The following is a 16,635-nucleotide window of genomic DNA, read 5'->3' as shown; positions in this document are numbered from 1 at the left end:
TAGTTTTCACTCACCTGGACTAAGGCCATGCAACAATAGTGAGACTACACTTTTCACACAATGGTGCCCTTGTTCTTAAAGAAAGTTAATGTGTCTTGAAGCTTCTTAAAATGAATGTTGGTTGTTGGTGAGGGCAGATTGTTGCTTACTCGTAAAGTTTCAGCACATGCTTGAAGAACCCAACTGAAAAGGCCAGTACATCTCAGTGTACAAATGTTGCTTTGCAGTTTATTAATGAATAAAAAAGCGGGTTGGTGTGAGTTTTAAGTTTGGTATTTATCACTTGTTGTAATAGATTTGGGTATTATTTGGGTAGATACATTTTGGATATGGCAGAAAACCATTTGAAATGTATTTTCATAATACTAATAACAACAGGTGGTTTATGTGTCACTATTGGATTAAAGGAATAGTTCAGTTAGAATTGATTTTATATCATCATTTACTTACTCAAGCCTGTATGACTGACTGACATCACTTTTTGGAATTCAAAAGTTGTATAGTCACAGCTTTAGTCACTTTCACCATATATGTTTTGGAAGCTGTTGACAAAATGTAACAAATAAAGCACATGTGATTTATGTTTTGTATCATATTTGATACATCATGGTTTTTATGGTTCATATAGTATGATAAAGCGAGAATATGGAGCTCACACTCTGAGGAAAAACACTTCAATTTTATTCAAAATATGCAATTTGGTGCAGTTGTTATTTATATAGCAAAAAAGTAGATGAAATTTTGATAGCTTGTAATGTAAACCAACGAGATTTTTTATAAGAGTACAAGAATATCACTCAATATCCTCAAACAGTAATATGGATAATATTTAAATGTTTAGGTTTATGATCAAAGCTTATCTGTTGTGTTCATGGGCATGGCATATTAAGGAATGCAATACAATGATGATTGAGAGATCTACAAGTGGGCCTAAATGTTCCTCAAAAGCCTGTTATATCATATTTGATACTTTTTAACATGATTTTTTTTTTAAACTTGATGTAGTTAAAAGTATAAAATAAGTAGTATAAAAGTTATTATTACGTTTACTTTATAAAAATCAGTCACGATTTCACAGCAAAAAGACACGTGCACCGCGACCTGAAGGTGGACATTTTTAAAACTAGCCTATACTAAAGGCTTTTTACTTGCAAAAAAGTATGAACTTTCAATAAGAGGGCAAAAGGTTGTAGTAGATTGAGTACAATGGGATTTTCTGCAAAGTTTTGATTAATTTAGAAACCTTAGAAATTAATGTTTCAAATATGAAACAAGTAGGCTTTATAGCGGGGATGGGCAAAGTTGGTCCTGGAGTGCCGCTGTCCTGCAGAGGTTAGCGCCAACCTTAATCAAACACACCTGAACAAGCTAATCAATGTCTTCAGGATTACTAAGGCACAGGTGACAGGCTACAGGCAGGTGAGTTTTTTATTTATTTATCAGGGTTGGTGCTAAACTCTTTAGGACAGCGGCACTCCAAAACCGTCATTGCCTATCCCTGCTTTATAGGGTAAATTGTATGCAAAAAAAAGAAGTCAGTCAGTCTCTAGTCTCAGCCTCAGATGTCACGCCCACTGGTCGTTGGCTGAACGTCCATATGGCACACGAAATGGAAAAAACTTTGGGAGTTTCGAAGTCGTCATCTGATTGGTTGAAATCTCCAGGATTTCCAGAAAATGTATGTCACGTTCTTTAGCGGTCCACTTGGAAACAAAGCCGTCATGATGCCAAACCCCCTTATGGAAAAAAGAAAGCCTGTGCAGGGCTCCACACTAACTTTTTTTACTAGAAGCGCTGTAGCCCCTGACTGAAAATTTTAGGAGCGCAAGCAGAAACTTTAGGGGCACACCTTAAATCAGCTTGCAATGCAATTATTCAAATTTCCCCCAAAATAACTGTAATACTGACAAATTCTTTAATAATAAATAGACTTAACGTACAGATATTACAGTGTGCAGTTTTATTTTAAGTTCACAGGCTCAAGACTAACGTTTGACGGCAGCAGCACCGGAGCCACTGAGTTCAACAGAAAATAGCCTGTCTGGTAGCACTGGGGCTTACAATAAAGCACTAAGCTTAATTTAGGGTGTAGATGAAATTAACTTTAATTATTATCATTCATAATGTCTTAATATTAATTAAAAAGCAAAACGAGTGAAAAAATTTATATTAGGGAGTGAAAATTGATCTGATATCTATGGTTCATAACAGAGAACTCTGCGCCGAATCGGAATGTTTCTCACTGGATCTCGCAGCGATGATGTTATTAATTCTGAGGCGAATTCAGTGGATTTCTTCACTGGATCTCCTAGTAACAGTGTCTCGTGATCGAGATCGGCCCACGACTGGCAAGTTCGGGGCGCTGCGCTGTTATTGGTCCGAACTAAAAAACGGTCCGTGAAGCATAAATGAGTAGCGCATTTTCGTTCCGCTTTCATTTTGTTTGCACTGCTCGGCAACATTGTGGTCGCGCCAGCGTGACCTAAATAAATATTTGGTCGCACCAGCAGGAAAAATGGTCGCAAAATGCGACCAATTGGTCGCAGTCTGGAGCCCTGCAGTGTGACGATGAGCGCTTATCTGGATGAACTAAACGCTAGATTTTTAAAAGAATGTGAAGTTCACATCACCATTGCTGCAGTAAACTTGTACAACGTTCCTAAATTAAGTGCACGCCGTTTGGCTTTTTTATGGGGACATCGTCTTTACATTTTCCCGCCCCCTAAACATGATGCTGTGATTGGTTGCTTTCGGTCTGAAGTCCTTCTTGCTTGGTCCTTCCTTGGCCAATGAAAGCTGTGTTGGAGTCCAGACCTTCTGCTGTCAGTCTCAGGCTACGCTTACACGTGGCCGGTTATTTTCATAAACGGACATTTCACCCTCTCCGTTTTCAGAAAAGTGTTCGTTTACACAAACCCGTGTATATGCCGTCAAGAGCATGCCAGACCTGTAGGTGGCAGTGTAACGAGAAGCTCAAGCCCATGTTAGCCAATCAGAATCCCGAAAATATAGGTCGCACCTTTGACGCAGTGCAAGTTCTGTCGCATACTGTGACGTCGACTGCCTAAAACTCAGTTTTTCTCAGTTTACATGCAAACGTGCAAACAGAGTTTTCCAAAATCTCCACTCTGGCCGGAGTTTTTAGAAAGAATTGTTTTCAGAGGCGAATTCTCCGTTTGCGTGTAAACGAGGGGCACAACCGAAGGGAAATGTCTCAGTTTTTCAAAATAACCATGTACGTGTAAACGGGGCCTCAAGATCTGGCTACGTGCGTTCTGCTTTAAGTAGGGATTAAGTAAGTCATACAAATTTGTTTCGATAAATTGAGGTTAAAATAATGCCAGAATTAAAATTTTTGGTTGAACTATCCCTTTAAGTGCTTTATGAATATTATTGACTCCACTGCAGGTCATGCACTAACGTGTAGCAGTATAACTAAAAATCAGCATATGTTTCAGGGGAAGTCAGATGGCTTCACCAGTGCACACGCCATACCACCACATTAAACCGTATGAAATTAGAGAACCAGACTGTCGTGCCTGGAATTTTGAGGTTTTATTTTAGTCCTTCCTCTTTGAGGCTAATTCAATCACATGAATGTATCTGATAACAGTCATATTGGCCAAATTCAGTTCTCACGGTATGTGAAGCGAAGAACAGTGAGGGGCTTCTTTATGGACAAACGTGGACATCAGTCACTGCTGCCGTTCACACAAAAATAGACTCAAGCTTGGAGCAGATTCTTCTGTCAGGTAATAACTTAAGACAAAATGTATTTTTGTGAGGAGCTGAATGCCGTTGTAAATCTTAAATAAATGCATCCAGGTGTTAGGCTAAACTCCAGTTTTCAGTAACTTGCCCTGTAAAGTAGCAATATATCTGTGTGCGGAGGAATAGCTGGAGTTCTTGGGAATTCATAAGTTCTTTTTCCATCAACTAACCAGAAAAGCTTCTTAAACTTGCATACACTGACTTTTGCAGTCTGCCGGTTATTGATATGCCGATGGTTTTGAATAGACAAACCCAGCTGAGAGTATAGGCCTGGATTGTCTGAAGGATTTGCATATTGTCATTTGAGTCCTTGTAGGGGTTTTTTAAGGTGGTGACGGCATTTTTGGTGGTGCTATTTTTCTCCAGAAGTTAAGTTAAAAATGTCTGTATTCTTTGAAACTAAAGTTGTGGGTATCTCATAACCCCCTCACACAAGCGCTTGTCAATCTGTGCATCTGTTGTTGTTGCAGTCTCCAGTATTTTGTTGTTGTTTCTTCTCTTTGGTTTCATTTTCTACTGTGAAACAACGGCCTGCGCCAGTGTTGCCACTTGTTCAACAATTGATTAGTGCAAAACAAATTCAACGTGCATGTGAGCGTTACAAAAATCGTCCGGTGTGTGTACTATTCTGGTGACGAAATTTGCGTCAAGGGTCGGGCACACTACACTTTTCGATCCTATAACTTCCATTCAAACGTATACGAATGCATCAGACCGGAAACGCAAGCTCATGCGAAAAAGTTTGGTGAGCTCTGACCTGCGAATTTGTATGTGTGTCGTGTGACCAGTAGAATATTGATACGTAACAGTGTGACCTCTTGGCTGAATTAAAAGAATGCATATTTCTGCAGTGACTGCGCCTTCACGCTTAAAAATCGGAGTATCTTTAGGCCTTAAAGGGATAGTTCAGTTCACCCAAAAATGAAAATTGTGTCATTAATTACTCACCCTTTAAGGACTCGAGTAAGTTTAAAATATCTTTATCATCAAAGTGATCACACTAGTACACACCTTAATGGACAACAGTGTAGTTATACAGACTAAATGACAACGTAATGACTGCATATTAATGCCATTACAGACTTAAGTATTCTCTCTGGGTTATATTCTCAGGTAGGTTATTAGCGTGACATCACTACCTGCTTTTATGACGTCCATTAACTAGGCCAGAAATATCCCTAAAGCTGCTGAAGTTTGTTATTCTCTCTCTCTCTCTCTCTCTCTCTCTCTCTCTCTCTCTCTCTCTCTCTCTCTCTCTCTCTCTCTCTATCTCTCTCATTCACTCTGCTCTCTGCTCTCTCCTTCTGCCTGTTTGGCCAGAGTAAATATAGCATGTTTGGTTTTTTGCTGGAGGATAAACACAGATGTCGAATCGGACTTTTTGCCACTGCAGACTCACCCCAACGGTTTCTCTTAGAGATTTAGGAAATGACAGAAAAAGGTACAATCATGACACTCACGACCATTAGGTGTGATTGTATCCTTATTTGACCAGTCCAATTAGCCAAGTAACAGTTAATAGAGTTACTTTTAAGTGTGTAATTACTGTAATAGAATGCGAGGTAGTTAAATATTGCATTAGTAATCGCACATTAACTAGAGAGCTATTTGCATCGTCAGGAGAAAACTGGTCTTTCCGCTTGTTTTGCCTACTTATTGAACATGAAAACTGACAGCATTGTAATGTGATATGGTACAGGGAAGAATAGGTTTTTATGTGTGTGATTGCACAGCTACTCAACCGAAAGGCAACAAGTGGTTTTGTCAACTTGGTGTCATGACTTTATTGTCTTATCTTGAGAACATGTCAATGGAAAGAATGACTTCCACAAAGTGTCAGCCGAAGTCAGCAGGCTTCCATGCTGTTTTACACCTGCTTCACTCCTGACTCTCCACCTGCTCAGAACCAGAGAGACCTGATTGACGAGAGAGGGAGTTTGAGCGCAGAACAAAACTTGTCTTTGATATGGCTTCTCACTCGCATGCATAACAGAATAACAGATACCTGAAACCTAAAACTGCCATGCATATGTGAAATTTAGTATAAAGTTTAAATATTGAGATGCATACACATTGTAGGAATTTTGTCAGGGCTTTTGCATTAAAAGCATGATATTTTCCATTGCTATACTATCTTTATAACAATTAGGGGTGTACTGATAGAAAAACTGTGGCTGATAATCAATATGATGACCTATATTATAAATGTACACTACTATTCAAAAGTTTGGGGTTGGTATAAGTCTCTTATGCTCACCAAGGCTGCATTTATTAACTCAAAAATGCATTAAAACAGTTGTATTGCAAAATATTAGTACAGTTTCAAATGTTTTCTATTTGACAATATTAAAAAATTTAATTTATTCCTGTGAAACTTTCAGCATCATTACTCTTCAGTGTCACATGATCCTTCAGAAATCGTTGTGATATTCTGATTTGCTGCTTAAGAAACATTACTTATTATTATCAGTGTATAAAATAGTGCTGTTAATATTTTCGTGGAGACTGATGCATTTGTTTCAGGATTCTTTGATGAATAAAACGTTCAAAAGAACAGCATTTTAAATAAATCTTTTGTGACATTATAAATGTCTTTACTGTCACTTTTGATCAATTTAACACATCTTTGCTCAAAAGTACTAAAAAAAAACTTGTAAAGTAATTTTTACTTTATTACTTTAATATTTGCCATGATCAAATATTTGTCAGCCAATATTGGATATTTATTTATCTAGCATTCAGGGATAGTGATATATCATGGTTTCCCTTTAAGAGCATATTTTTCCATGAGTTACTGTGTGTGTCTGTAAGTTTAGCATCATTTTTTGTTTTTTTCAAACAAAGTAGCATAGATCTACATCATGAAAATAATTGTTGTCTTATCAGTTATCAGCCATAATTTCAATATCGGTGCATTTCCAAATACAGTAGAAAAGAAAAAGCTTTATTTCTTGAGCTAGAAAAAAAAAACATTTATTATCTGCACATAGTCACAGAGAACCCCTGCAATAACATAACTCATTTTAATGTGCTGTAACCATTAAAGAAAAGCTTTTAAATTTCTTCTGATTTCTTAAACATCTAGCCTGGAACATTAGTTGATGTGGGAGTACTTGGAAGATATGAGAGGGAAATTGACTTTACCAAAAAGTGTCTCAAAAGGGAAAAGGCTTTGTTTTATAGAGGATCTCCATTAAATTAATGACACCAGATGTTTCAGACCCACACAGTTGTATAAGTAGGCCATTCATTGTCCCAGGAGATCTCCTTGTTCACAACTTTCTGTTCTTAAGGAATTTCCTATTGATCTGGCCGAGCAATTTATTCTGCTCTCTCTGGAGAGACGGGGAGGAAGAGAGACATGGAGAGGAAACCGTCGGAGTGATCCTCGAGAGCGTGTCAGCGGATACGCGGGAGGAAGTGTTGATGAATGGAAGCCGACTGTCTCGAATGTCTCCGGTACCGTTCCGACGCTAATGGCTGTTTCTAGTCTTAAACCAGATACACATTCTGTTACTCTAGTGACGTCACCTACAAGTGAACTGTGATATGGACTTGATAGACTTAATGAAGTGGGAAGTTTTGCTGCATCTTCCTCCATCTGTCTCTTATTGAGGGAAGTGTGGTAGTGTCGTGCGTCACGCTGGTTCTTTATGTTGCACTGTTGGAGAGGAGGGTAACTCAGACAGGAAATGAGTGCAGGGAGATGACAGGCCCATGAATCACCCCCACTTTGAGGAGATGGGTCACATCAAACACACACAGTGCGTTAAAATACCTCATGTTGCCTAAGCGCTCATCAGAGGAAACGCATTCGCTCCCATGTCCTCTGACTCACTCATATATGCCAAGAATTCGGTCCACTTTAAGAATTTAGTAGAACATGTCATTTTTCGAGGATTATTCGAGTACATTTTACAAGAAAATGCTTTGTCAGTTTTTCTACTTCAAAATTTTACTTTGCTTGCCAGTTATTATGGAATTATTTGTGTTCTTTACTCGCAATTTCTGAGTGAAAATTTATCCTGCACCAAATTTATTTGTAAATGCCACTTGAAACCACAGGGTTTTTCCTGCATTGAAAATATTTTGTCGGCCGCCAAAATGAATTCTTAGTTTTCTCAGCAAACATTTATTAGATATTAATGATAATGTGACGATATCTGCCGTTCTGGAGTATTGGTACCTGCTGATAGCCGGCTGCTTTAAAACGCTCTTGTGAGTGTTTGTGTAAGCTAGTGTTGCACGGTGCACCGATACTTCAAAAGTATCGCGATTCTTGGAAATTAAAAACGTCACGATACCTAAATTTATTAGTATCGATACTTCTTTTTTTATTTTTTTATTTTTTTTATTTTTATTTATTAGAATATGCAAGATGTACATAAGTTGGGATCACAAACAGGGAAAACAAATAAACAAACAAACAAACAAGCAAAACAAAACCAATACAGTCAGGAACTGACAGATGCGTGCGTTTGTGTGTGTGCGTGTGTGCATGTGTGCATGTAAAGGTAACTGGGTGGACGTGTCACAGTACATACTTTGAAGAACAAGAGATAGAGAGAAAAAAAAAGATATATATATATGCAAATAAACATACATACATAAACATGTATAAGTCAGTATATGAAAACAAATAACAGATATAAATAAAACAAATATAAAGAAATCAATCAGTGGTAAGGAGTGACTACTAAAAATACTATAACGTCTACTACTACAACTACTACTTCAACAACCACAACTACTACTACAATCTCTACTTCTACAATAACTGCTACAAGTACAACCACAACTACTACTACAATCTCTACTACTACATAACTGCTACTACTACTACATCAGCAACTTGAAAAATGACAATGGTATAAATACTTGATAGTAATGATAATAAGATAACAGAAGGACAAATCAGAACAGTAATAATAGTAATGAAAACAAAAGTATAAGTAATAATATTAATCGATACTTCTAAGAATGACCGCGTTCCAGATTTGTAAGGCCGGCGACACACTGGCTGCGTGGCGTGTCCGTTTTTATTTCAGCTCCCGTGTTAAGAGCTAGCACACTGCCTGCGTGACACGCGCGCATGCTAGAATAGAACCGACGCCTATTTTTCACGCGACACGCAAGCGTGTTGGAAGTGTTTCCAGGCAAAATAGAATAGGAAAAGATGTTTCTATGTCATTTTGACACGAATACATATTAATAAATGACATTTTGATGTTTGAAAGTCTAGGTTTTGACATAAATGCAGATATAAATGTAATTTAAAAAAAATATTATCGATTTTCAAATACTGCACCTCTCAATACAGAACGAAATATTCTGCAGCCTATTTTGCCGTCAACACTGCCGACGTTGTCTTTGCTGCTATATATTTATGTTTAACATGAAGTATAGGCCTTCCACAACTCTCTCCCCATATGTCAAATATATCACCAATGAGGCTTATCATATGTTACCAATATTAAACATTGTTTAATATAATCGCTGTTCATATTTTTATTCAAAGTTCAGAATCAAGATAAAGTTATTACCGGTAACTCTTATGTTTCTTATGATAACTGAGATAATGCTGCTAAATGTATAATTTTTTTTACCTTGAATGTCATTGCTCTAATTTATTTTTTATATTTTGATATTTCATATTTTGTTCAAATGTTCATATATTAGTGTGTAATATGATTAGAATGTTGTCCCGGTTTTAAAATAAAGCACAGCAATGATATTTGAGAGTGTTTCTCCCTTTTCAGGAAAAGTATCGAAAAAGTATCGAAATCGCAATTCTTGACTTGGTATCGGTATCGAAACAATAATTTTGGTATCGTGACAACACTAGTGTTGAGCTTTGTAGCCAATCACAGACATATCTGTTGAGCGTGTGAATACAATGGCCAATTAAATGTGTTTGTTTCATGCTGCAAACTCCACATGGAAAAGTTTCTGGATTGACAACCGTATTGCAGTTGAATCTGACAATGATAACCATAGCAATGGATGGAACAAAACAATCTGATACTGTATGTCAAATGATCTGTGCATTAAGTCCTGGTGTGTAAATGCAAAAATAAGAGACCTGCCGTTTTTTTAAATGTACATATTTTTTAATATAAAAATATGGTTATAGGCACTTTGTTTTATGCTCTGTCCTGACAGTGATTTATTTATTTGTTAAATAGGAAAAGTGAACATTACAAACTGTTTCTTTGGCATTTATTGTGACAGTACTGTGCTCACAGTTCACATGGGGAACTTTGTACTGTGTGTGTTTGTGTTCATCCGCAGACCATTTTTGACCCAGGAAAAACCCTGAACCACTGAAAGGCATTTTTTTGCCGTATGGTTTGTGGTGCGTACTGTACCCCACGAGTGTCCAGGGTTTAGTTTCAAAATAGTGAGATGATTTTGAGCTTCTTTAAAGGCTTGTGTTCTGAATATTTCTTTCTCAGAAAGCTCTCACTTGCCTCCTTTGAGAGCCCTGATGTGGTCAGAGCTTGAGGGCCGCACTTTTTCCGCTCTGTGTAGTCTGCACACGCCCACACGCATATGCCTACACTCGTTTAAGTAGCCTACACACATTCCTGCATTTACTCCATCTTCGGTCTGCAATACCTTCCATTTTTTTTGACCACTTTATAGTGGTATTTTATGGTATTATAGCTGTATCAGTGATGTTTTATTGGGTTACTGCTCTCTAATCGGTTAAATCGTGGTAAGAAATTCTAATGATCTCTTGATTAGTCCGTCCTGTATCATTATCCTCTGATTTAGTGTTTGGGCTTGCATTCAAAGAACGGATGACGACCGTGTTAAGGTTCAGTGTTGAAGGATTTTTTTCTTTTGCCAACTTTTCCACTGGCTATATTACAAATTCGATAAATGTCTATCTGTAGCTATATATATATATATATATATATATACACACATTTTTTTTATTATATTTTATGTCCGAATTTTTCAATATTACATTTGTTTTACGCCTTATATTATTTCATGTATGACTTAGGCTAATATATACACTACCATCTATCTTCTTATGCACACCAAGACTGCATTTGATAAGAATGACAGTAATATGAAGATATTATTATGATTTAAACAAAAATTGTAACAAAAATGTAATTCATTCCTGTGATGCAAAGCTGAATCACTCCAGTATGATCCTTCAGTAGTCATGCTAATATGCTGATTTTGATAACATTTCTCCTTACTATCAATGCTGACAACAGTTGCTTGATGTTTTTGATGATTAGAAAGTTAAAAACAACAGCATTTATTTGAAACAGATGCATTTTGGTAACGTTACAAATGTCTTTACTGTCATTTTCGATCAATTTAATGCTTCTTTGCAGAATAAAAGTATTAATAAAAAATAAAAAAAGAATCTTACTGACCTTACTGTTAGTACTTTACTGTCAATCTTACTGATATGAAGGCAAAAATAAGGAAAAAAATATATTTTCTCTATATAACATGTCATGCAAACACTTCAGTCTTTAGTCTGACTGAAATCATACCAGTCCAAAGTCAGACTCACAGACATGGACATAGATAATATGACTGTCGTAATATGATAATATGATGGTGTGTTTAATCCTTCAAATCTTCAGTTACACTTTGGCTCACGTAAACTTAGACAGATAACTGTAGCTCAACTATGCAAAACCTGCCGTAGTTCAGTTATAACTGCATGTAAACATACTCGTGTTGTAACCTATGGTGGAGAGATTTACCTTTTTATAAGTACCTTAAATTCAAAGAATTTCTGCCCACAGTGACCATATAAACTGAATTATGGCTTGTGGGTGAGCATTTCTCAAATTTGACAAGGATAACTCATACTGAGCTAAGAACAAAGCTGGTTCCAGGACCACTTCAAAGATGTGATGTTGGCGTACTGAACGGTGCCTTGCCTCGTGCAACCCTTATAAATGACTGCTCATGAGCGAGGCGTTTCTGCAGTGCAGAGCTGCCCTCCTTCTGTCAGAACTCTGGTTGTGGCTCAGACAAAGCTGCAGATTGTCTCCAAAATACAGGAGTGCCAGGCTTGGGGTTAATACTGACGCTTGTGCCAAAAGCACCAAGGGCCTTGGTTTTCTTGCCTCTGTTACAGACTGGAATTTCTTGAGAGGAAGTCGAGAGTGTGCGTTCACATGTGCCAGTGCTATTGTGACTCCCCACAGCCGGAGTCCAACAACTGTAGAGTCATTGTTTTAATCTTAATTGAGTTCAGCATGGAGTCAATCCCAGAATGCCATTTAGTTAGTTTTCATCGCATGCCTTTATCCATTACAAAATCAGATTTGGTAAAAGGGCAGAGAGTTGCAAAAGTCAATTGCGTGCAGACTGTGTCACAGATCATCTATAAGAAGACCCACAAGGAGAATGCCTGCAGATTTCCGCACAATTTGATTGCCTGAAATTCAAGTTCTGCACTCGGTTAGTTACTTTTGCTTTCGATTATCCACATGAGGACACCAGGAAGGTGATTATTTGTAAAGCATTGTTTACATGGAACCAACTGTTCCCACAGTCTGTACACATTCAGCCACCTGTTAGGCCGCCATTATAAGAGCATTATTGTACAGATGTTTTGTACAATATTTGTTTTTACAAAATCAATGACACGTACAAGAGCGCTTTCGGGTTAAAGTTGAGGTGACACGGGTTGAAATTGTATATGGTGTGTGAATATAATGCATTTAATACAAGATCTGGCAACTGGTCAACATTGGACAAACATATTGGTCCGATTATTCACAAAGGAGTTTGGGCCATGCAAATTACGGGAGTTTCCCGGGAGAAATAACAAACCGGGAGGGGTCCGGGAGATAGGGCTAAAAAACGGGAGAAACCTGGGAAAAACGGGAGTGTTGACAGGTATGGACTAGCAGGTGCGTTCTGCTCCTGCGTGGAAGTAAATATCTGTCTATATCAGCAGGAATCGTCTATTTTCGTCATTCAAAAAGGGAAACCAAAACTAGGACTGTAGATATACAAACCGTAAACAAAGCAGTGCTTGCTTAGCATTTTAAATATCAATCACGCTGATCCAATCAGATCATGTTATTATGAAAATATTCGTGCATTCGAATGCTCAGGTAAGATGATGTAAGTTATAACACTCTTCTGTCAGTACCGTCTTGACTTCTTTGCTCGCTTTCGCATTTATTCTCATGCACCGACTCATTTGCTAAGTTGAACAGCCAATCAGAGTCCTCTCTCTCACCGATGCCGATTAAACATGCTGAATCTGCCCTAAAGAAACAGACAGCGTTTCCCCACTAGAGCCAAAAAACTAAGCCTACCGACGTCCAACCATCAGCTTAGTGTGTCCCGGCCTTTAGAAAACAAAGTCTTGATGCTGTATTGTACTGCAAAATTATGTGACTCTTATGCATCTCCAAATATTTAGGTCATTGTGAGCAGATTTTAAATGCTGGTGGCTTTGTGTGTTTTTTACACTCTTATTTGTTTATCCCAGCATGAGTTTGTGTCTCATGCTGTACAGTGCGATGTCTGTGGAGTTTAAAGCTACTCATCTTTGGTATCACACACACACACTCTCTCACACACTCTCACACACTCTCTCACACACTCAAACTCTCTCTCACACACACACACACTCTCTCACACTCACTCACACACTCTCTCTCTCTCTCTCTCTCTCTCTCTCTCACACACTCACACACACTCTCTCACACACACACTCTCTAACACACACACTCTCTCACACACACACACTCTCTCACACACACACTCTCTCTCACACACACTCTCACACACTCAAACTCTCTCACACACACACACACACACACTGAAAATGAAGAGTAATGACAGTAGGGTGTTGACTGTTGTGTTCCTGGATCTCAGGAGAGTTACACTACACACCGCTGGGGAGAGGGAGAGAGAGAGAGAGAGGGAGGGAGGGAAATGGCCTGTTTTCTCTGAAGAACAGTGGATCTCTTATCATCGTGGGAGAGATTGCCTGATTAGGGATGAGAGATGGCTGGACCCACAGAGAGTGAAAGAGAGTAAAGATCCAAAAGCATGTGGATGAAAGGGTTAGGTGCACCTCAGTTTGGTTTTTGTGCGTCCTGATTCTGATTCATGCAGCAATGTAATGCCTTACCTTTCAGACGACCATTACCTCATCTTGTCTGCTTTCAGTGTATCTCTTTCTCTTCCTGTGTTGATTTTATCAGTCTGACATCGTTACACATTTTGGTCACACTAACATAAAGAAATCCCCCCGAGAGGCTAGATTGTCTCGTAGCCATTCAGAGGACTTTGGGCTGCGTGAGAGATTGATAGGGGTTTTCTAAAACAGAACAGCCTCTTTCTCATGAACGAGGTCGGGGTTGTAAATTATCCTGCGTGAGAGAGCGAGGCTTTGACCACAGACATCGGCCGTGTTTCATTCTCCCAGCAGTCGACGAGGATGAGCCTTCGTCACTCCTCCTCCCCTGTCCGCACGCTTTGAACGATGACGGGAATGTAAAGTGGGCTGAACTATGCGTGGAGCCGAATGAATTCCTGCACAGATCAGCAGTATAAACATACACACGGTCACGCTCATGCAGGGGTGCGCCTTTCAACCCGTTCCCACGTTTCAATCCTGCAGGAATGTTCCTAGCCCAATGGGGAGTATTTAGACACGTCTTTCCGCGCTCCCTTTTTATGCCTTTATTCCTCCTCGATCCATTCGCACCATCTGTTGTATCCTTACAGAATAAAGTATGGAATCAAAGCACTTCTTGACTGTCACTCATTGACGAGATCTATTGGACGTGACGCTACGCTTGCTCGGATGTGATCTTTCAGCACACACACACACACACTGTGAAAACGCACATTAGAGCAACAGTATGATGGCGATAAGGCCTGTTTTATCACTGAAACTCCTGGCAAGTAACTTTATGACCTCATCGTCTTCAATTCAAGAGACACTATTAGCACAGCAAGTGTGTATTACCTAATGGCAGCTAGTGTCAAAACACCCTTGTTCCCTGTCGAGCATTTGAGGCTGTTATCAGTTTCAGATTGCAGACTGGGTTTGAGATGCTAAACTATTTTGCACATGACTTTGGCATAAGAACAAGTTTCAGTTGCGTTTTACAATATGTATGACCTGGTGATCAGACATTTGACATTGCATACACCAGTGTTAAAGTATTATTTATATATATATATATATATATATATATATATATATATATATATATATATATATATATATATATATATATAGACATAGACATAGACATATACATATATATATATATATATATAGACATAGACATAGACATATAGACAGACACAGAGACATATAGACATATAGATATATACATACATATACATATAGACACAGACACGTAGACATATACATATATACATATAGACACATAGACATATACATATACATATAGACACAGACATAGACATACATATAGACATATACATATAGACACATAGACATATACATATACATATAGACACATAGACACATAGACATATACATATAGACCAGGGTGGGAATTATGTAATTTTAGGGGCAAGGCCATTTGGCCTCCACCTTTTCTTTTTTTTTAGGGGCACCAAGGCCATATGACAGGGCACAAAGGCCATCGTACAATTCAATGGTTTTCCCATTCAGATTGATACCATAACATCCTAATTTGGAATAAGACATGGATTATGACTTTTTTAATAAAAAAAAAAAACATTTTTTATTGAGAGAGAGAGCACCATTACATCCAGAAGGTATACACCCTCACACAACAATAGAAACAACACAAATGCCAATAAAAGCATTCAGAAACAACACAATGCCAATAAATTAATAATTTCCTGCATTGTCGAACGCTCTTCTTCATGTGTTTCAAATTTGGACTATAATGTTCAGTAGAGCGCCCTCAGGCTGCTGGTATGAATTGAAAACACAGCACATCAGTACAGCGCTCATAATGATTACATCGACGCATTTGGCTATAAATTCAATAAAATATTATTCCTGTCAATAGAAATCTGATGTAAACTGAGAATATATCAATATTTCTCCAAATCTGCACACTTTTGAGCTAAAAGCCGTGAGGGACGTTGTTTTGTGAATCGCTTTCATGACGACAGCACGGGAGTTTTTTATGAATGGGAGCGTCTGACGCTCATAATTCATATTAAAGGTATCGACTCATTTTTGCATTTCATAACTCCTGACACAAATTAAGACATAACTGTCAATATAAATTTCTCAGAATACAATAGTGGTCAAATACTGAAACGTGAGTCTTATATCTTTTTAATGATGTAAGTTATAGTTTGTCAAGGTAACGTTAATAACATTAAATCTTATAGTAACTGAACTATAAAAAAATAAAAAAAAACGCTTCAGTGCGCCGACGCCGTTAGCTCTGGAACCTTGCATAGGGCACTTTTCTGAAAAGGGCACTTATCTACTAGCAAATAGATTTTGATATTTTTAGGTCAAACCGTTCTTGTTTGTCAGTCATATAATGCAGGTCTATGGTCACGGTCTCAAAGAGCAGCCATCCACAGAGTCCAAATTAAAACAATTCCCCATCGTCCAAATTAAACAATTCCCCATCGTAAGTACACATTGATGGCCTAAGACACGAAACGAGCGTTTTGTGTGAGAAAACGAACAGTATTTATATCGTTTTTACCTCTTGTAACACAGCGACGTCCAAGTGATCTGAGGGCGCCCGTGCTTCCTGCTGTGTGACGTGTGCGCAGACTGGTGCATAGATAGACATAGATTTCGCCTTGGCTACGGCAGTTCATGAACGAATGCCGTAGCCAAGGCGAAATCTAGTGTATATATCTATGCCCCAGTTTCGA

General features: G+C 38.2%; 1 protein-coding gene across 2 annotated transcripts in view; it reads left to right on the top strand.

The window, feature by feature from the left end:
- Window positions 1-16,635, top strand: part of sipa1l3 (signal-induced proliferation-associated 1 like 3) — a 100,051-nt gene that overhangs the window by 456 nt on the left and 82,960 nt on the right. The window lies entirely within an intron of this gene.

This window comes from Rutilus rutilus (genome assembly GCF_951802725.1).
Source record: "Rutilus rutilus genome assembly, chromosome: 5".
Lineage (NCBI taxonomy): Eukaryota > Metazoa > Chordata > Actinopteri > Cypriniformes > Leuciscidae > Rutilus > Rutilus rutilus.
The sequence above is the reverse complement of the archived record's forward strand: the minus strand, read 5'-3'. Positions and strand labels throughout refer to the sequence as shown.